Source organism: Cervus elaphus, chromosome 26 (genome assembly GCF_910594005.1).
Source record: "Cervus elaphus chromosome 26, mCerEla1.1, whole genome shotgun sequence".
In the NCBI taxonomy this organism is placed as follows: domain Eukaryota; kingdom Metazoa; phylum Chordata; class Mammalia; order Artiodactyla; family Cervidae; genus Cervus; species Cervus elaphus.
Genome location: NC_057840.1, coordinates 44,952,314 through 44,973,025, shown reverse-complemented (window position 1 = coordinate 44,973,025; position 20,712 = coordinate 44,952,314). Strand labels below are relative to the sequence as shown.

General features: G+C 49.8%; 1 long non-coding RNA gene across 1 annotated transcript; it reads left to right on the top strand.

The window, feature by feature from the left end:
- Positions 1-497: 497 nt before the first annotated feature.
- LOC122684201 lies at positions 498-20,094 on the top strand. The gene is made up of 3 exons (XR_006337951.1): positions 498-995; positions 7,552-7,668; positions 19,505-20,094. It is a non-coding gene; the product is annotated as an uncharacterized LOC122684201 (long non-coding RNA).
- Positions 20,095-20,712: the final 618 nt, after the last annotated feature.

Here is a 20,712-nt window from a genome sequence, read left to right as displayed (position 1 = left end):
AATTATACCAACACCTCAGTGTAAGACTTGGGATAACATTTAACTTCACTGAGTCTTATTTCTTCAGATATGAGAGTGGATTATAACAAATGCATGTGGTGTAGCACTGCAGACAGATACATTAGTTACAACTCCTTTGGTTTTTTAAGAAACATAAACTCAACCGGAAATAGTTTAAAGGGGAAAAAAAGTTTACTGACACTCTCAAATAACACAGACTCCCTCTGTCCATGTAATTATCTAGGCAAGAATAAGCAAGTGGGTTGCCATTTCCTCCTCCAGGGGATCTTCGCGCCCAGGGATTGAACCTGCATCTCCTGTGTCTCCTGCATTGAAGGTGAATTTTTTTTTTTTTTTTACTTGCTGAGCTATTGGGGAAATCCCAGATGAAAAGAAGCAACCGAGCCTCACAGACCCCTGGAGCCAGAAATCGGAATGCTAACAAGACTTCCTCTCCTCTCTTCTCACTGAAGATTGTCTTTCTCTCTTCAGACAGACTTCGTGCATGTGGTTGTACACACCGCTACCGGCAACTCCTGCGTCCCACATCTCATAATTTTGCTACAAGAAGAAAAGAAAGAAAAAAAAAAAAAACCACTTGACTAAAATTGCCCACCTCCTCGCCCCCAGCCTGACACCAGTTGGAAAGTCCCAGGGAAAGCCTACGTGGACTCAGGTGGGGTGAGGGGCCCCAGGTGGGGGCACATCCTCTGTCATCCAGTCCCTGCTGGAAGCAGAAGGCTGCAGTAAGAAACAGTCTCCCCCAGGAAGAGGGGGGGGTCCCCAGAAATGAGGAGGGCTCGGAAGCAGTCAGAGCGATACGTGCTCACACCGAAGCAAAGGGGGTCATTGTTCTTCTTGCGTCACTCCCCGGCAAGGAGGACTCAAGGCTAAGGGGGAAGCTCGTGGTGAAACCCACGTGTGGCCGACGTGGGGAACACAGTCCAGAACAGGTTGAAAGGCGTCTCTGCGTTGAAAGTGCTCGGCAATAAAAGGTAAACTAAGTTATTCTGGCGCCTATAACCTAAACTATTCCAGTTTATAGTCTTAACACAAGTACTACAGGACCAAGGATCAAAAGCAGTTTGTATTTTGTTAGGAAACAGCACTATTTCAGAGTTTCTTTGTTTTTTTCCCTCACAAAGTTTTATTCATCTCCTGTTAAATCATGCATATGATTTACTTGGGGCTATGACTGAAATTTTTTCAATTAGAAAAATGTAAATTACAGATACGTTATTTACAACACATACGTGGTCAACTGTGTTTTAGAGAATCACCTGAGGAAACAGCAGCAGGATAAAACCACACAAAGATAGGTTCTTTGACATCACACTGGTTTAAATGATCCTCCTGTTCCTTTTGGGTCTGTTGGTAGAGCTTTTCCATTCCTGAGTGGTTTTCCTCTGGTGACTCTCGTCTGCCGTGGGAACTGTTCTGATGGGCAGTCGCCCATTGCATGGGTTTATTTGTGGCCCCGTGATGGGGAACTTCCATCCCATACTCACTTACTGGGTGTGTCAGCTGGACCCAGCTCCTCTGTGTTGGCGCCCCTGGGCCATGCGTCAGTTTATTCCCCACCGCTTGTCCCGGGCTGTGTCCACCACGTCCTTGAAGACTGGAGAAAACATCACACTCCAGGGTGGACCACTGTTCCCTTGACCCTCTCTCTTTAGGCAATAGGATGATGTTGATGGCATGCGTGCCCTGTCATGTCCTTTGCAACCCCACGGACTGTAGCCCACCAGGCTCCTCAATCCATGGGATTCTCCAGGCAAGAATACTGGAGTGGGTTGCCATTTCCTCCTTCAGGGGATCTTCCCAACCCAGGGCTTGAACCCATGTCTCTTGCATCTCCCGCACTGGCAGGCGGATCCTTTACCCCCTGGGAATCCCCTCTCTTTAGGCGTGTGGCTCTGTTTTGGCTGAAGTGTGACCCAAGCTTATCCATAGGCACTTCTCAGGCAGAGCTTCCCGCATCTTCTCAAGTCGCTACATGTGCAGGTTTTGTCTCCACAAAGGTGGGTGAGACCTGAGTGAGTGTCTGGTTCACAGAAGTGCAACGTGAAAAAAAAAAAGAAGCATTTTTTGGCATTATCATCTTCCAAGTAGAAACACAGCAGACAAGCGTGGCCAACTTCATCCCTCTGCCCGATCCCAACTGGGCCCCTCTCCCACCCAGGAGCTGGGGGTGGGAAGTGCAATGCTCTGCCCGGCCTTTGTCCCTCTCGGCAGAGACTGGATGGAGCACTTCCTGCCCCTGGTCCCAGTGGGAGAGCCAGAGGGCAGCGCTGAAAATAATATTCCGGGGTGAGGGCCAAGGTCACGGCCAGCGAGGGTGTCCAAACCACGTCATAAAGTAAAGTAGGTGTTAGAAATCTGGGGCCGCATTAACACGGCCAGAACGCGGAGCCACAGAGCTGCCAGGAGCAGGGAGGGAGGGAGGCAATGGGTCCCCCCCAGATGTGGTAGGTCAGGGTCTGCTTGCTCAGTTACTGGGGGCTCCATGTGCTCCCAGGGACCCCCAAGTTAATTCTGGTTTCTGATTTAAACCTCTTCACAGGTGAGCGGGAAATTCCACTCTCCTGTTGTTTTTCTAATCCCAAACAAGCTGAGACACAGGCAGAGTCAATTTCAGGTTTATTCGTGTTGTTGTTGTTTAGTCATTAAGTCATGTCCTACTCTTTGTGACCCCATGGACAGTAGCCTGCCAGGCTCCTCTGTCCTTGGGGATTCTCCAGGCAAGCATACCAGAGTGGATATGCATTTCCTCCTCGGGGCAGAGGGATCTTCTGGACCCAGGGATTGAACTCAAGTCTCCTGCATCGGAAGGCAGGTTCTTTCCCACTGCGCCAGCTGTTACCTTTATCCAAATAGGAATCAGCCCCCCTCATCGTGAAGCCCCCTCCAGAGTGCCTTTGTGCAGAGGAGCTCCAGCAGCTAGGAAGCCCACACTGTGCCCTACGGATGAGGCTGCGTTTGCCGGCTCACTCCATGCCGTGCGGAGGGGGGAGACGGGTGCTTTGTGACAGTTTCCACGCTTTATCTCACCATCCATACGCTTCCTCCGCTTCCCTGCGCTTCCCGTGCGGACGTTTACATACATGCCCGACGTCCCAAGATCCTAAAGGAAGTAGGAGCACATTACGACGGTCTAAATCAGAGTCCAAGCGCAGGGCCAGGCTGTTACACATTCAATCACATCCTAAAAACCAACCACAGGCCTTAAAAAAAGAAAGCTTCTCAAACCCCAAGAATAACCTAATTGCTTCTATGTTGCATTGAGTTATATAACTACATACTCTTCTCATGCAAAGGCAAAACTATGTTGGTCCCTGTTACTTAGACATTAAATTGCTTAGTTCCTTGGGGTCATGGGGCAGTTAGGGAGTTTGGGAAGGTCATGTACACACTACTATATTTAAAATAGGTAACCAACAAGGACCTATTGTACAGCATAGGGAACTCTGCTCAATGTTATGTGGCAGGCTGGATGGGAGGGGAGTTTGGATACAAGGATATGGATGACAGAGTCCCTTTGCAGTTCACCTGGAACTATCGCAAATAAAATAACATCATAAATAAAAAGTTTCGAAAAAGTCAAATTGCTTAATTCTTTCAGAAACATTTCTGACCAAAAAAAAAAATCCAACAATAGAGCTGTCCGGAGGTTCTCAGGCATTAGCAATTCCGGTCGTTTGGTGATTGAATTATTCCTGGTCTGTTATTCTGCTTTGAAATGCTGATGCCTCCCCTTCTCCTCTCTCTCTCTCTCTCTCTCTCTCTCTCTGTTTCTCCCTCCTTTCCTCTCACTGCCAGAGGGGAAGGAAGGAGGGGGGAGCCCACCTCCCTCGCCGCCTGAACTGGACGGAGACCCACTTCGGCGGCAGGAAATGGAACCGATCCAGGTGACCCATGAATAATCCCGAGTAGACTGTAACTTTCATTCTCGGGGTTTCCTGATGGGAATATAACAAAGTTCTGGACTCTGGAGGACAAGAAAACAAGAAAAAGCCCTTTCTACTTAAAAAAAAAAAAAAAGACTTCTTTATTCACAACCTCACTGCCCATGGAGTGAAATTGATCACTTTTGTAAAACATTTCATTTTCTGGCAGGGAAGTTCAAACCTGGCTGAGGGTTATAGCCCTTTCTTTGTATCCAAGGATTCCCATGTGCTATTTCTCTTAACGTTAATTCTCTTTCTATCAAAATTTGAGTGTATCACAAAACATTCTCGAAAGCACAGGATTCCTTTCTATCTAGTGGCCGTAAGAGGAGTGACTCTGACACACGTCTTCTTTTAGATGATAGCTAGCACTCTGTGAACAAAATAACCACGATGAGGGAAGAGTCACTCCCCTCCCAGGCTTGTCGCCTGGGGGAGACTCTGAGGAGAGGTAAAAACATCACAGCCCCCGACGCAGGGGAGGCGGACGGTCCCTTAGCCGCCGGCCACCCCGGCTTTCAGGGCTGTGGGACCACCATCGTCATGGACACCCCAGCGCTCTCAGCGTGGTTCAAAGGCCGTGTTGTGTTGAATGGACACCCAGCTCAGGGTCCAGAACTGAGGAAACAGCAGAAACCTGTCGTAAGAACAATAGCAGCACTTCTGTAAGTGCAGAACCTTGGGGTTGATCGTCTCTTGTGCTTTTAACAGGGTCTACACAAAGCTGGTTCTCAAGGAAAATTTGTTACAAGAAAAGTACCTGTTTCATGTCTCTAGGACAGCTCTGTGGCATAGAACTTTCTGTTGGATAGAAACGTTCTTTATCTGTATTGTCCTGGTGGCAACCACCTGGGGCTACTGAGCCCTTGAAATGCGGCCAGTGTAGCTGGAGGGCTTCCCAGATGGTGCTAGCGGTGAAGAACTCGCCTGCCAACGCAGGAGACATGGGAGCCCCTTGTTCAATCCCTGGGTCAGGGAGATCCCCTGGAGGGAGACGTGGCAAGCCACTCCAGTATTCTCGCCTGGAGAATCCCATGGACAGAGGAGCCTGGTGGGCTAAGTTGATGGGGTCACAAAGAGTTGGACACGCATGTTATGAAATTTTAGTACCACAGATGCACTGTTTACCTGACCACGCGCTGTATGCACATCTGTGCTTTTACGTAAAACCAGTGTAATTTCTTGCTTCCTGAGAACCAATTTTCATCACCTTGTAGGGGGAAGGGGTGATGTCACCTTGGTCGAGAATGTTCTAGAATGGATTAACTCTTCTTGGCAACAAAGAGGAGTGAAGTCAAAAAGGCATGCGCCGGCTCCAGTCAGACTTTAGTTTTAGTCCTGGCTCTGCCTCTTGGGCAAATGGTGTCCTAAGTCGCTTCAGTCGCGTCTGACTCTTTGCCACCCCACGGACTGTAACCCGTCTGGCTCCTCTGTCCATGTGATTCTCCAGGCAAGAATACTGGGGTGGGTTGCCATTTCCTCCTCCAGGGGAACATCCCAACCCAGGGATCAAACCCGAATCTCCTGCATTGGCTGGGTGGGTTCCTTACCACTAGCGCCACCTGGGAAGCTTCATCTGTAAGCCTCTGTCTTGCTCATCTGTAAAATGGGGGTAAAACTATTTCATGAGGTGACGAGGATTCATTAAGAGCTTGTGACATGCATTAGGTGCTCTCCAGAGGTTGGCTGGTTTCATCACATTCTTTCTGGCATTGCAGCCAATCTTCCAACCTCTTGTTTCTAGACGTTACTATTTTGGATTCTCTTTTTCCCCCAATAGCCTTTGAAAAATTAATATAGTTAATTTACAATGTTGTGTTAGCTTCAGGTGTATAGCCAAGTGATTCAGTTACACACGTGTGTGTGTTGTGTGTGTGTGTGTAAAGTGACGTGAAAGTCGCTCAGTTGTGTCTGACTCTTTGCACCCCCACGGACTACACAGTCCATAGAATTCTCCAGGCCAGAATACCTGAGTGGGTAGCCTTTCCATTCTCCAGGGGATCTTCCCAACCCAGGGATCAAACCCAGGTCTCCCACATTGCACGCAGATTCCTTACCAGCTGAGCCACAAGGGAAGCCCATGTGTGTGTGTATTACATATATATATTCCTTTTTAAGATTCTTTTCCATTATAGTTATTATAAGACATTAGATATAGCTCCCTGGGCTATCCAGTAGGTCCTTTTGTTCACCTATTTTATATAGAGTAGTGTATATTTACATTAGGGCTTCCCTGGTGGCTCAGAGGGTAAAGAATCCACCTGTGATGCAGGAAACCCGGCTTCGATCCCTGGGTCAAGAAGATCCCCTGGAGAAGGAAATGGCAAGCCACTTCAGTATTCCTGCCTGGAGGATCCCATGGGCAGAGGAGCCTGGCGGGCTATGGAGTCACAGAGTCAAACACAACTGAGCAACACAAACACATTTACACATTAATTCCAGACTCCTAGTTTATCCATTTTGGATTCTTTAAAAGGGGGTTTACAGTCTAGGAACAGCTCATTCTTTGTTCTTTCAGGGTGAAGGTTCTTAAGAATTCACTGCTCAGAGAGACATAGGGCGTCTTCCTCCTCCGGCTCAGGCCAAATCTTCTAAACACTTATTAAGGCCCTTCAGAGCTGACGAGACAAATCACAGGCAACATTTGCCTAATATAAAATATGCACAGTAACACTATCTTAATTAGATGTACATGTCTCTGAAGATATAAATAAATGCTTCCTTTTTGATATGTCTGATTTAATAGCCTAATAGCAGGGGAATGTTGCTGAAATATAATTCAGGGGGTGAGGGAGAAATTAATAAACTCAAATATTTAAAGCTCAACAGCAATTAACAGCCCATTTAAAACAAATTTCCAATTTTAAATTGTATTTATCCTTATCCAACCAGGACTAAGCCCCCGGGTTCATCATTATTCATTTTCAGACCTAACAGGGTGCAGCGCCCTTTGCTTGGGAGGCAGTTTCAGATTCCATTATCCGGGGATAGCCGACCGTGAAGCCAGCCAGGACCGAGAGGAAGGCAGAGGCCCACCTGAGCGGCCACAGACACAGGGTTTCCCGCTTTCCCCTTCACTGAGTTAGCTTCTCTTGCTTCCTTGGGAATTTGGAATTCAGTGTTCAGGCTTCGTGTTCAGCTGCACACGTTCGCACACACACAAACTGGATGTGGTTCCTCTTAAGGGTCCCCAGATCTCACGGAATGGTCCCCCAGGGCGCCCCGCTGAGTCCTGACCTCCTTCATGGCATATGGTGGAAGCACGAAGGTGAGTGTCCAGGCATGGACATCGAGGACTCACCCTGGAGGGACCGCTCCTGCCGTGCCCCCATGAGCGGGGAGTGTGGTGGGCTCAGCGCCCTCTGCATTGTCCCCGCTGGGCCCTGCGTCTGATGGGACAGAGGCGGGGCAGGAGGTGGGGTGGGGCTGGAGGCAGGGTGTGCTGGTGATGGGCTAGTCAATGAGTCATGGCCAACTCTCTGTTACCCGCCAGACTCCTCTATCCATGGGATTCTTCAGGCAAGAATACTGGAGTGGGTTGCCATGTCCTTCTCCAGGGGATCTTCCCAACCCAGGGATCAAACCCGGGTCTCCTACATTGCAGGCAGACTCTTTAATGACTGAGCAACAAGGGAAGATCTACAAGCATGTGCTGGCTCTTCCTAAAAGGTGCTCCACCCAGCTGGGGCTGCCGGAAGCGCACAGGAGTGGACAGAGACAAGTAAGTCAAGGTCGTTCCCTTAAGGATAAATTCAGTTCAGTTCAGTCGCTCAGTCATGTCCGACTCTTTGTGAACCCATGAACCGCAGCACGCCAGGCCTCCCTGTCCATCACCAACTCCTGGAGTTTACCCAAATTCATGTCCATCAAGTCGGTGATGCCATCCAACCATCTCATCCTCTGTTATCCCCTTGTCCTCCTGCCCTCAATCTTTTCCAGCATCAGGGTCTTTTCCAGTGAGTCAGCTCTTTGCATCAGGTGGCCAAAGTACTGGAGTTTCAGCTTCAGCATCAGTCCTTCCAGTGAACACCCAGGACTGATTAAGGATAAATTGTTATGTATTAACCCAGTGAGGGGACACGCGGGAAGAAAGGCAAACAGCAGCATGCAGTCTTCTGTGCACGCAGGGGGCAAGACGAGGAGACACACCTTGTTGCAAGGGCTGCGCCTTCCGCAGAGGAGCGGGCATCGCGGGCCAGTCCCTCTTGGGCTACTTTGTCAGGCCCAACAAACCCGTGGGCCCCTTCTCTGAGAAGCCCTCACTTCCCCAAGGGGTCCCCAGTAGCCAGGCTTACACCGCGTGATTCTGCCCGATGGTCCCAGCCACGGGTCTCTCCCACTCAGCTTCTCTCTCCCAGAATTTGAAACTGGAACTAGTGGTGCCAACTTTCTGCTGCTTACTAGGACTGAAGAGAGGCAAATCAGGAAGCTGGAATGGATGCTATTCAGTTGGGTGGCCACCATTACCTGACCCGGGGCAAGGAGAGCTGGTTTATAGGCAGAGAAATGAGGAGGATGGGAAAACGCAAGTGATCAAGTGACTGTCTGGGATCTGAAGGTTTATCAGCATTTGCTCTTGGTCTTTGCAAGACCTGACTATTCTTCTGGCCCTTGTTGTTGTTGTTGTTGTCCAGTCGCTAAGTCTTTGTGACCCCGTGGACTGCAGCATGCCAGGCTTCCCTGTCCTTCATCATCTCCTGGAGTTTGCTCAAACTCATGTCCATTGAGTCGTGATGCTATCCAATCATCTCACTCTGTCTCCCTCTTCTCCTCCTGCCCTCAGTTTTTCCCAGCATCAGGGTCTTTTCTGACCCTCCTTGGGCACCATTTATCTAAAGAAGAAACTCCTCCTTATTTTTTGCTGAAACACACATAGGTCAAGATCTATCTACCAATAAAACACGTTAACTAGTCCCAGTGACCTAGGAGAGATGTGGACCTCACTGGAAAGGAAAAAGTGACAGTCACTCAGTCGTGTCCAACTCTTTGTGATCCCAGAGACTAACTATATAGTCCATGGGATTCTCCAGGCCAGAATACTGGAGTGGGTAGCCTTTCCCTTCTCCAGGGGCTCTTCCCAACCCAGGGATCGAACCCAGGTCGCCTGCATTGCAGGCAGATTCTTTACCAGCTGAACCACCAGGGAAGCCCATGGGCAACTCCCAAATGTTGGAAACAGCAGAGGACCAAAGATGAGTGAGTTAAGCAACCCAAGACAACTCTACCACATGGGACGTTTCTCCACCTGGAAGGTTGTGGGAAGGGGAGGGAACAGGGTGAGTACAGGGTGGACAGGTCTGGGCTGCCAGGAGCACTTGGGAGCACCTTCTAGAATCAAAGAATTGATGCTTTTGAACTGTAGTGTTGGAGAAGACTCTTCAGATTCCCTTGGACTGCAAGATCTAACCAGTCCATCTTAAAGGAAATCAGTCCTGAATATTCATTGGAAGGATTGATGCTGAAGCTGAAGCTCCAGTACTTTGGCCACCTGATGGCAAGAGCTAATTCATTGGAAAGGACGCTGATGCTGAGAAAGATTGAGGGCAGGAGGAGAAGGTAGGACAGAGGATGAGATGGTTGGATGGCATCACCGACTCAATGGATATGTTTGAGCAAACTCTAGGAGACAGGAAGGACAGGAAGCCTGGCGTGCTATAGTCCATGGGGTCACAAAGAGTCAGACACTACTGAGTGACTAAATAAAAACAGTGTGGAATCTTCCCAGACCAGGGATTGAACCCATGTCCCCTAGATTGGCAGGAGAATTTCGATCCACTTTGTCACCAGGGTTTCCCTGTTCAATTATTCTTAGTGTTTGTTAATTTTCTTTTAATTACAGTTTCTCTTGCTACCTAGGGCCTACGGCCTAGTTTATTTCTAGGGGAGGATTTTATGCCTGTGGGTTGGGCTTCTCAGTGGGGAAAGGCTTCTCAATGGGGGTTTGAGCCCAAAGAATAAGATATTCCAAAGGATGGCTAGGCCAGTCAGACTACAGGTCTCGTTTGTTCCATCTTAACGCTGAAGCCAGAGGCACGGCACTTCCTTCAAGGGGCCTGGGGGAGACGAGGAAGGTGGTGCTGGGGCTGGCTGCGAGGGTCCGCGATGAGCAGGACCCACAGCTGTTCCAGGCGGGAGGTGAGTGATTTGCCATCTGCGGTGGTCCAGAGGTAAGCTAGTAGATTATAAGAAGCAGGTGGACTGGGGAATCCAGGAAAGGTGTAGTCAATATTTCCGATTAGTTAAGCTTCAGTTTTTTTCTGAGCAACCTTAAGTGAGAAACGGGTATCTGACAGTTCCTGGGGTAGCTCAGAGAATTGACATTTGTGCATGGTCAGTCTCTCAGTCGTGTCTAACTCTTGGCAACCTCACAGACTGTAGCTTACCAGGGTCTTCTGTCCATGGGACTCTCCAGGCAAGAATAGTGGAGCGGGTGGCCATTTCCTCCTCCAGGGAATCTTCCAGATCCAGGGATTAAACCCATGTCTCTTGTGTCTCCTACATTGGCAGGTAGGTTCTTTACCCCCGAGCCACCTGGGAAGGCCAGAGAATTAACACAACAGCCCAACAACCCACTCCAGTTGCCCACATGGAGTCCAGCATGGGTGGTATCATTGAACTGCAGTTTCCTGTTATTTGTCATTGCTGTTTCTGCTCCAATGACATCCAGGCTTGCTCTACGGTCAAGTTTCAGGTTCCCCAAGGAGAATCTAGCCCCAGCGAAGTGTGAGAGCAACCAGCCGTGGTGTAAGCATGAGCTGGGGTCTAGGACAGGTGGGCAGCCAGTGGCCAAAGTGTGCAGGGCCGGGGTGGGTTGGGTGGGGCCTGGGAGCAGGAGCAAAGAAGCCTTGGGGGTGTCTACTATGGAGCAGCAGATCGCAAATCGCTTTGTCTCAGGACCTCTTCACACTCAACAAAATTGTTGAGAATCCCAGAGAGACACAGGTGGGTTATGATATCTATCAACATTGACCTTGTTAGAAATTAAACCCCAGAAGTTTTTCAGATACAAGGACACAAAGCACCTGGGCCATTAGAGTGAAGATGCTGCTACACCTCAGGCAGCCTCTGGAGGCCTCAACTGTCTGCTCCTGAGAGTAAAAAGGAAGAAGCTCAGTGACATGCTAATTGTTGTTGTTCACTCACCAAGTCATGTCCGACTCTTTGCGACCCCACAGACTGCAGCACGCCAGGCCTCCCTGTCCATCACCATCTCCTGAAGCTTGCTCAAACTCATGTCCATTGAGTCGGTGATGCCATCCAACCATCTCATCCTCTGTCATCACCTTCTCCTCCTGCCTTCAATCTTTCCCGGCATCAGGATCTTTTCCAATGAGTTGTCTCTTGGCATCAAGTGGCCAAAGAATTGGAGCTTCAGCTTCAGAATCAGTCCTTCTAATGCATATTCAGCATTGATTTCCTTTAGGATTGACTGATTTGATCTTCTTGCAGTCCGCAGGACTCTCAAGAATCTTCTCCAGTACCACAGTTCAAAAGCATAAATTAATTGGCACTCAGCCTTCTTCATGGTCCAACCCTCATATTTGTACATGACTACTGGAAAAGCCATAGCTTTGATTATATGAACCTTAGTCAGCAAAGTGATGTCTTTCCCCTTCAAGGATCACAGCCTTGTCGTGGCAAAGGGGCTTGCATAACTCATTGAAGCCACAGGACATGTCATGCGGGGCTACCCAAGACAGACGGGTCACAGTGGGGAGTTCTGGAAAATGGTGGCCCGCTGAAGAAGGGAACGGCAAACCCCTCCAGTATTCTTGCCGAGAGAGCCCCGTGAACATGAACAGTATGAAAAGACATCCCAGTGTTATGCAATTAGCCCTGACCTCAGGGATGTTCCAAAAGGGCCTGGAGTCTTCTCAGCCGGGTCTACGCTGGGGGAGCAGCTCGTCGAGTGATTCAGAACATGGGCCCAGAGCTGGGCAGCTTGAGTTTGGATCTTGCTCTGCCGAGGCTGATTCGGCAAGTTCTTCACCCCTCGGGGCTCCATGTCCTGTTCTGAAGATGGGCAGGGCAGCACCTTGCCCCCGCCCAGCACACGGAGTTAAACTTTGCGGCTCTGATGGGCCAGCCAGCCCCAGTCTGAGGACTGGCCTCGGGAAGTCTGCTCCGAGAGCAGTTCTGGCCCTGGACTCCCCCCACTCCCCCAATCCCTGGGAGGGGGCTGCCCACCCCCGGCTGGATGTGCCCTGGGGCCTCAGTGGTCTTTATCCTTAGGAGCCGGTGAGATCAACAGCCCATGGAGCTGAGATGGCAAAGACAATTCTCAAGAAGTATCTTTCTTATGGTTCCCGAGTCTTGTGTTGCTCAGACACATCCTTCTCCGTGTCAATAAAATATGCTGCTGCTACTGCTGCTAAGTCGCTTCAGTCGTGTCCAACTCTGTGCGACCCCATAGACGGCAGTCCACCAGGCTCCCCCGTCCCTGGGATTCTCCAGGCAAGAACATTATATGAAATTGGACCAATTTTTGACTATACTATATGTAATGAATACAGACTTTCAAGGCTGAAAATGATAGAAGTTCTACCAGATGCCTCCTGCCTGCAGAGTGCTTCTCGGACCCTCAGCTCAACCAGAGCCCAGCTTTGGGGGCCGTGTCTGCCCCTGGCTGTGCCTATATCACCTGCATACCCCCCAGACCTGCTTCTCCCTGAGACCTGCCTGCCCCGGCTGGCACCTCCAGCTTCCTTCCAGCGAGAATCTGGAGCCCAGATCATCCAGCAGGGTGACTCTGAGAGGGCGATACAGGCCAGGCCAGGGGACAGATCCAGGGGAAGAAGGGGGCTGGGAGGTGGTGCTGGGGGGCACGCGCGTGCAAGCGGCACAAAGACCCCCTGCTCAGGCTCCTGGATGGACCTTGGACACTGCCTGGCTCTGTGACCATGTCATCCTTACTTTTAGAATAACTGCTGTGACCTGAGAAGAAAAGGGAAGAACGCGTTTCCCTAGTGCTTGCGAGTCTGGGGCAATCCATCCCTTATTTGCTGCAAACCACATGGGATCTGCCGCCTGAGGGTCCAGCAACACCCCCAGGCCTGCTTCGGCTCCCTCCCCCCCACCACATGCCTGCTCCCACCCTTCACCTCTGGTTCCCTCCCTTCAACAGGGAAACTTTCAGTTTGGGGCCATTCTTCCTCCTCATCAATGTTTATTGAGCAGAAGCAGCGACTTCAACCCTGAGATGCCCACGGAGCACCCCCGGTTTCACTTCCCTGCCCTGCCTCCCCAGCCCGTTCTTTGTCAGCAGGGTTACATTTCCAGTTTTCCCCGCGCAGCCCTGGGCGCCCTGCTTATGGTCGTAAGAGGGTAGAGTTGACAGAGGTGCAGAGACCATCTCTTTCCACCGAGTTTACAGATGAGGAGACAGGTTGGAGGGGTTAAGGATTTACTTGAGAGTGTGCAGATAACAAGGAAGGCATTTCTGAGCCCGTGACCACCTGCCTGGACGTGGGGACAAAGGTCCCAAGTTCCAAGACTCTCTGCTCTCTCCCCACAGGCCTTTGGTCCAGCTGTGGCCTGTCGGGCAGGTAGAAAGCATCCATCTCTGGTTTGTGAAATGCTGTGTGACCCCAGAGAGAAAGCTGTGTTGTGCTCAGTTGTGTCTGACTCTTGGCAACCCCTATGGACTGTGGCCCGCCAGGCTCCTCTGTCCATGGGATTCTCCAGGCAAGAATACTGGAGTGGGTTGCCATTCCCTTCTCCACCAGAGAGAAAAAGCCTTACCTAAATGAACAAGGAAGGAAATGCATTTGGAAAAAACATGGACGGTATTTATACTCTTGTCACACAAGCTGGCTTCTCCCTCTCGTTCTCCTAAGTATTGTTCCTATTAACACTTGCCAAAAGGGTTCTCTGCGGCCTAAGACGTCAGCTGATAAGGGATCCCGGAGATTTGTATAATAATAAGGGACTCTTGAAGGCCCAAGAGTTCTCAAGACTCAAAGGAATGAAGTTATGAAAGTGGAAAATTAAATCCACTGCTGCTAGATTCCACGGGGCCTTCCCCCAGCCTGTAACCATGCTGCTTGGTGAGTAGGGTCAGCAGGTCTTGGCCAAACCACCAGATCACCCGTTGTGGGGCAGCCGGCAGGAAGGCGCACCCAGCAGCCAAGAGGCAGGGAACGGGAGCGCTGGAGCCCACAAGCGCTCTCACCCACGGTCCTCCTGTCACCTGCGACCAGAGAGGGCAAGTGGTTTCCTTTAGGTCACACAGCTCATGAGTGGCAGCGCAGTTTGCGGGAGCTCCCGGGGGCTCAGCCCAGCGTTCTTTCCGCTAATGGACTCTGCTCCTCTGCCCCTCCTGCTGCTGGCAGACAGCTCCAGACGAGCCGTGACCGTGGGTCTCAATGTCGTCAGCTCACGAGTCAGTCCTGCGGGGAGGTGGGCTTCGTCAGCCCTGTTCTGGGGCAGCCCCCCTGTGAGGGAAGGACCCAAGCCCCCACGTCTGCTCAGGTCACCCCCTGGTTCAAAAATTCTCCAGGGCCAGCCCTGTCCTCTCAAGCTTCTCATCCTGGATTCCCCATCAGCGCTGGGCATCCCGAAGCACTGATTTTAGACTTGCAAGGGGAAAAAATGATGTCATTCACTTTTATGTTCATTGTGAAAAGAAGCCGAGCTTCCTTGACTTTGCAGGATAATACAAGAATTCTGGCTCTTTCAGGATGTTGCTTCCAATGTGGTGGCCTGAGTTAAATTCCCTCTGATTCTGGGGCTCTTTTAGGAGAAGTTTGAGGCACACAGAGGCAGGAGTCAACCTTAGCCCTTCCTGATTGGACCCCTGCCTGCACATGTGACTGGCCTCCCGGGACCCTACGTTGCGGTTGCACCGAGTCACCTGGTCCTCCCCAGACACCCTGTGTCTCTTGTCCCCCAAGTGCTTGCTCATGTGGGGCCCTGAGCTCAGGGCATCTCAAGCTGGGCACTCTTTTTAAATAATTAATTAATTAATTAATTTTTGGCTGCGATGGCATCACCAACTCAATGGACATGAGTTTGAGCAAGCTCCAGGAGTTGGTGATGGACAGGGAGGCCTGGCGTGCTGCAGTCCATGGGGTCGCAAAGAGTCGGACACAACTGAACGACTGAACTGAACTGAACTGCACTGGGCCTTCATTTCCGCATCCAGGCTTTCTCTAGTTGCAGCAAGCAGAAGCTGCTCTCTAGCTATGGTGCCCCAGCTACTCCTTGCGGTGGCTTCTCCTGTTGCAGACCCCAGGCTCTAGGCACATGGGCTTTAGTAGCACACAGGTTCTAGGGCGTGGGCTCAGAGTTGTGGCTCACAGGCTTAGTTGCTTTGTGGCAGATGGAATCTTCCCAGGCCAGGGATGGAACCTGTGTCAGCCTTGGCAGATGGATTCTTTACCACTGCACCTCAAGGGGGGTCCAGGCGGGGCACTCTGGATGTTTGGGCCTGGATGACTCTTTGTTGCAGCATGATTCTCTGCATTGCAGCAGCATCCAAAGTCGGCCTCCACCTGCCAGAGGAGCAGGACCAGACATCCTTCCTCTGCTGATTTCTGAGCCTTAGCAATTGGCAGCCCCATTGGGTGCTGATTCCCTGGCAGTATAATTTTGTTTATCTCTTCTTAACCTCCATGATGACTGTAAACCCCTAGAGGTCAAGGATTACGGCTCCAAATCTATATTTTTCAATCCTCAGCACAGTGCAATATCTGATCCACAGAAGGGACAGAAGTGCTGAGTGAATGAGCGATCTGCCAGTCTAAGCTAGTGCCAAGGATGGTGATGAGCCCTCCAAGAAGCAAGACAGTTATCCTCTCACCTAAGATTACTGGGCAGCTCAGCCACTGACATCACCTCAGCACTGCCATGTCACTTGATGGCTGCTTGAAAAATAACTCTGCCAACAAACCCAGATTTCATCGCTTGGTCATAGTAATAGTAGTAACAATAGAGTAATGACAGTGGCTGGGTCATGAGTGTCTTTGCCAAGTTCTGCCAGATGTTTTCATCCTAATTGTTAATCCTCCTAGTATTTCTGTGAGCTTACATCTTATTATTCCCAAGTTACTGGTGGGAAAACTGAGGCTCTGAGAGATTAATTCACAAATTCAGCATCCGGGCGGCTCTAGGATTAGATCCAAAGCAGTTTGACTCCAGACCCTAATCATTGCCCTGTCTCGGGTTTTCCGAAGTTTTATTCTTTTATTCTTATTCTCAAGAAGTGGTTGCTTAAAATCTGAATGGCCTCAGGGTGACAGATGAGCAGGCTACCCACGCCCCGTTGCAATCTTTGTCACTTCCTATCACTGCGATGAACCTCCAATTCTATCAAAATATGGGAAAAATCATTTTGACGCTGCATTTGCATATCCAAGGACTGGAGGATGGTTCGTATAATCAAATTATGTGGAGTTGTAAAAAGGGAGCATCGTTTAAATAGCTTACAAAATTACTTTGAAGATGTACATTAAAATCTAAGGAATCCATCGCCTCCGAGATCTTTACAAAAGTGAAATGCTAATTGATTATGACAGCTTTGTCTCCATCACGGGCGCTATTCTCCATTTCTACTCCGTCACTATCTCAACTCCAGCATCACTGTGACCTCGGCCCCTCTTCCGGCCCCATGCATGCCATGAGAAACAGCAGATGGAATTAATGCACGGCTGACTTCCCCCCTCTCCCTATAGTTGATCAAAGGAGCAGTCTGGAAAACAAGAACAGCACCCTGGAAGTTGCTGAAATTCTGATTTCTTCCAGCAGTTTTATAGATTTTATAACTTATCTTTTATTGACTCTGCAAGGTCTCTGGTTCTCAGCATCTGTTTGTGGCATCTGCAGAGAAAGATACAGCCCATTTTTTAAGCCATGGAACCAAATTTAAGAGACAGACAAACAAACAGGCCTTGGTAGGAGGGGCCAGCAGCATGTTCCTCTTATGGTCCTGCTGTCCTCTTCCCCAGGGCCTTGCGCCCACAGGGCAGGGGGAGGAGAAGGTCCCTTCTCACCCGCCCGGTTTGTCAGCTTCAGGACGGAGGTGTTGGAGACCCAGTGATCAAGCTGAGAGTAGGTGTCCCCCACCCCCCGCCCGGCCCCCAGATCGGAGACCTGAGGAGGATTGGTTATGACCACAAGTTTTGGGGAGGCTCCTTCGTAACCATAAAAAACTCCTCAGCATCATTTACAATTTCTCAGACTTAAAAGAATTGTGCCTGGTCACCCAGACGCATGATTGTATATCAGGGAACTTCATTATAATAATGACCACGGGTGCTCCAGCTTCTTTAAAACCTCAACTGTTCGATTCAGCCTCTTTGCCTCCATAACTGTTTGTAAGATTAATAGACTCCAAGGCATACCTGACTCCCACCGGAGAAGCAAAGAGAGAGATCTAATCTTACCCTCACAAAAGGGGCCCTGCCATCTGGAGACGTGTCTGTATCCCCGACACCAAGGTGCAGAGGGGTCTGGGAGGTCGGCGCGCCCTGGGGAGGGTGGTCTGGGGAGTCCACGGGTGCTCTCCTTTCGCAGAGTCTTGACTGGACCCCCGTGGAAAATAGATTTAATTGCCGAGCTGTGGGACAGAGCCAGAGCTGAATGGGGGGTGGGGTGCTCAGCCGGGCTAGGAGGCGGTACCCGCCAAGGACAGTGGGGTCCCAGTAAGGAAGGTGGTGGATGGACAAGGCTTCCGGTTTGGTGTCAGTGGAGCCTGGAGGGGAGCGATGCCTGCAGAGTTCCCGGCCCCCTTTCTGGGGTTCCAGGATCTTCCACCAGGACCTTCAGAATGACCCCTCCCATAGGACATGGGAGCCTACTTTCCAGGCTGGTGAGGAGGGCAGGGTAAGCCTTCCCAAGTCTCGGAGAGGGGGTCACCGGGGTGAGCCCTGGAAAGTCAGGAAATGCTTCTCGGAGTTGACGGTCTCAGGAAATGACGGCCATGATGAGAGGACCAGAGAGGAAGCTGCTGTGATGGAGGAAGGCCAGAGGCAGGCTCCAGGGCTGCAGGCGCCCCTGGGCCGGGGGGCCGGGAGAAAGTCCCCTCCTCAGGTCGTGCCTTCCGGGGTCCACACTCCACGGGGTGCAGTCCCTCCAGCGCAGGCAGTCGTCCGAACAGAGCGGCCTGCCACTGAGGTGGGGCCTGACTGACGGAAGCCTCCCTGTGGAAACAGGAAGTGGAATTCTAATCGCGAGCCTGTCCGCTGCAGCTCCCCTATCGGGGCCTCTCCTCTCGGCTCCTATAATGTTCCGGGCTCCTTGCAGTCTCACTGAAACAAGCAAGCGCACAGTGAGAGGCGACTGAACTGGAGAAGGGCTTTTCCTCCTGCTCTGGATGGGAGGACCCGCCATGGCTAACGGAGAGGTGTCTGGACGGACCGTTCATTCGTGGGGCTTGCGCTCCTCTCTGCTTTAAATAACTGCCTTTAGCTGGACAGTCATGGCATCTACTTCTCCCTCAGCTCCACACAAACACCCAAGGCAGATTGCGGAGATCAATCTTTCCCCGGCCTCTGTTTCCTTTCCTGACCACCAGATGACCCTGGTGTGGAGAAGGAAGGTCAACTGTTAGTCGCTCAGTCATGTCTGACTGTTTGCGACTCCATGGGCTGTAGTCCACCAGGCTCCTCTATCCATGGGATTCTCCAGGCAAGAATATTGGAGTAGGTAGCCATTCTCTTCTCCAGGGGATCTTCCCGACCCAGGGATCGAACCCAGGTCTCCTGCACTGCAGATTCTTTACTATCTGAACCACCAGGGTAGCCTGAAGGAAAATGACCCATATTAATGTGGCAGTAATTCATACATAATTCAGTCCTTGGAAGAAAAGCTATGACAAATGTAGACAGAGTATTAAAAAGTAGAGACATTACTTTGCCGACAAAGGTCTGTATAGTCAAAACTATGGTTTTTCCAGTAGTCATGTATGGATGTGAGAGTTGGACTATAAAAAAAGTTGAGTGTTGAAGAACTGATGATTTTGAACTGTGGTGTTGGAGAAGACTCTTGAGAGTCCCTTGAACTGCAAGGAGATCAAACCAGTCCATCCTAAAGAAGATGAGTCCTGAATATTCATTGGAAAGACTGATGCTGAAGCTGAAAATCCAATATTTTGGCCACCTGATGGGAAGAACTGACTCATTGGAAAAGACCCTGATGCTGGGAAAGAATGAAGGCGGGAGGAGAAGGGGACGCCAGAGGATGAGATGGTTGGATGGCATCACCAACTCCATGGACATGAGTTTGAGCAAGCTGTGGGAGTTGGTGATGGACAGGGAGGCCTGGCGTGCTGCAGTCCATGGGGTCACAAGGAGTCGGACACGACTGAGGGACTAAACTGAGTTCACACATCTGCCCGGTAAAAGCTGGTGCCAAGGAGCAAAGCCACGTCATGGACTTGTAATCATCCTTGTTCTTTAGACTTGAACCCGCTTCTGTTCCTCTCCAGGTGACACTTTACCTGATGGATGTAAGGGGCTCTGTCCATGCTAAGAGTTAGACCCTTCGCATGAATTCCCACCCCACTCCACCCACCAGGCATGTGAACCCTTCAGTTAATTCTTCCTTCTTATCATTTCCAGGGAAACAGAAGCAGGGCCTGACCACAGAGAATGCCCAGGATCAGTTTATTGACTTCCAAGGACTATTAACCTTCTGGAGAAGGAAAAAAAAACCCTTTCTTGTATCTAGGACCTGCTGGGTGCTAATTTAATGTGGCAATGAGATAAAAGTCCACTCAGACTGCTGTCAACCTCACTGGATCGGAATGCCGTCTACTTAGCATAGAAGTCAAACAATTCCCTGGCAATAGATTGCCTTCCACTTGTAGGTCTACTAAATAAATAGAAAAGTAATTAACAGTGGGTGATGGCAGATATATCAGAGGGGATTTCATTACAGCAGAAGAACAGAGGGAACCAGGAAGTCACTTTGTGTCCCAGCGTCCGATGGGGCTCTCATGCTCCGTCTCTGCAAGGAAAGAAATTTCAGAATTTCCTATCTTCAATTTAATCAACAGGGAAGAGAAAAATCTGAAGTGCCTGAAATTAGCCCCCAAATAAATAATTCTCCTTATTGTTCCATTTAATTATTTTGGTCCTGGAACTTGTGGATGATGGTACATTTTTTGTTGTATTTTTGCTTTTCTTCCTTCCTTTCTTTTTTTGGGGGGGAGGGGCTTGCCTATTAAATATCTGAATTTCAAAATGCTAACTGAATGTCTCATTATTTTTACTCTTTCCTCCCTTTGGAAAATAAGTGGCATTATGTCACTTAGAACAGCAGGAAGAAATGAAATTTCATAGGAAGGAAATTTATGCTCAGTTGGAAAAAGAAAAGACGTTGAAGGCATTTATTTTTGACCAGCTTTTAAAAAACATATTGGAAAGTACTGAATTCAATTTTGCATGTCCAGAATGGTATAACCTAATTTTAGCATATTAATTAACAATAAAGTAGTGTTTTTGCCTCATACAAAGAAATAAAATAATTAACTTACTGAGGAAATGGGGTCATATGATTTTACTTTCTGAGGGTAATGAATGACATCGAACAACAGTAATGAGGTTTTGAAGAGCAACTCTGGCTACTGAGCCCTTTTGGAATTCTTTGTTAAATACCGACAGCTGGCCAGTTTTCCCAGTCTCCAAACATTACCTGTCTCAACCCAGGCTAACCCACCTACACTTCAATGAGTCAAGCCTATGTTCCCCAGGAAGAATGCTGAGCAGCAGGGGGAGGTAAGTTTTTAGAATTCTCAAGGCTGACCTGAGTGTCTGAATGATCCCTG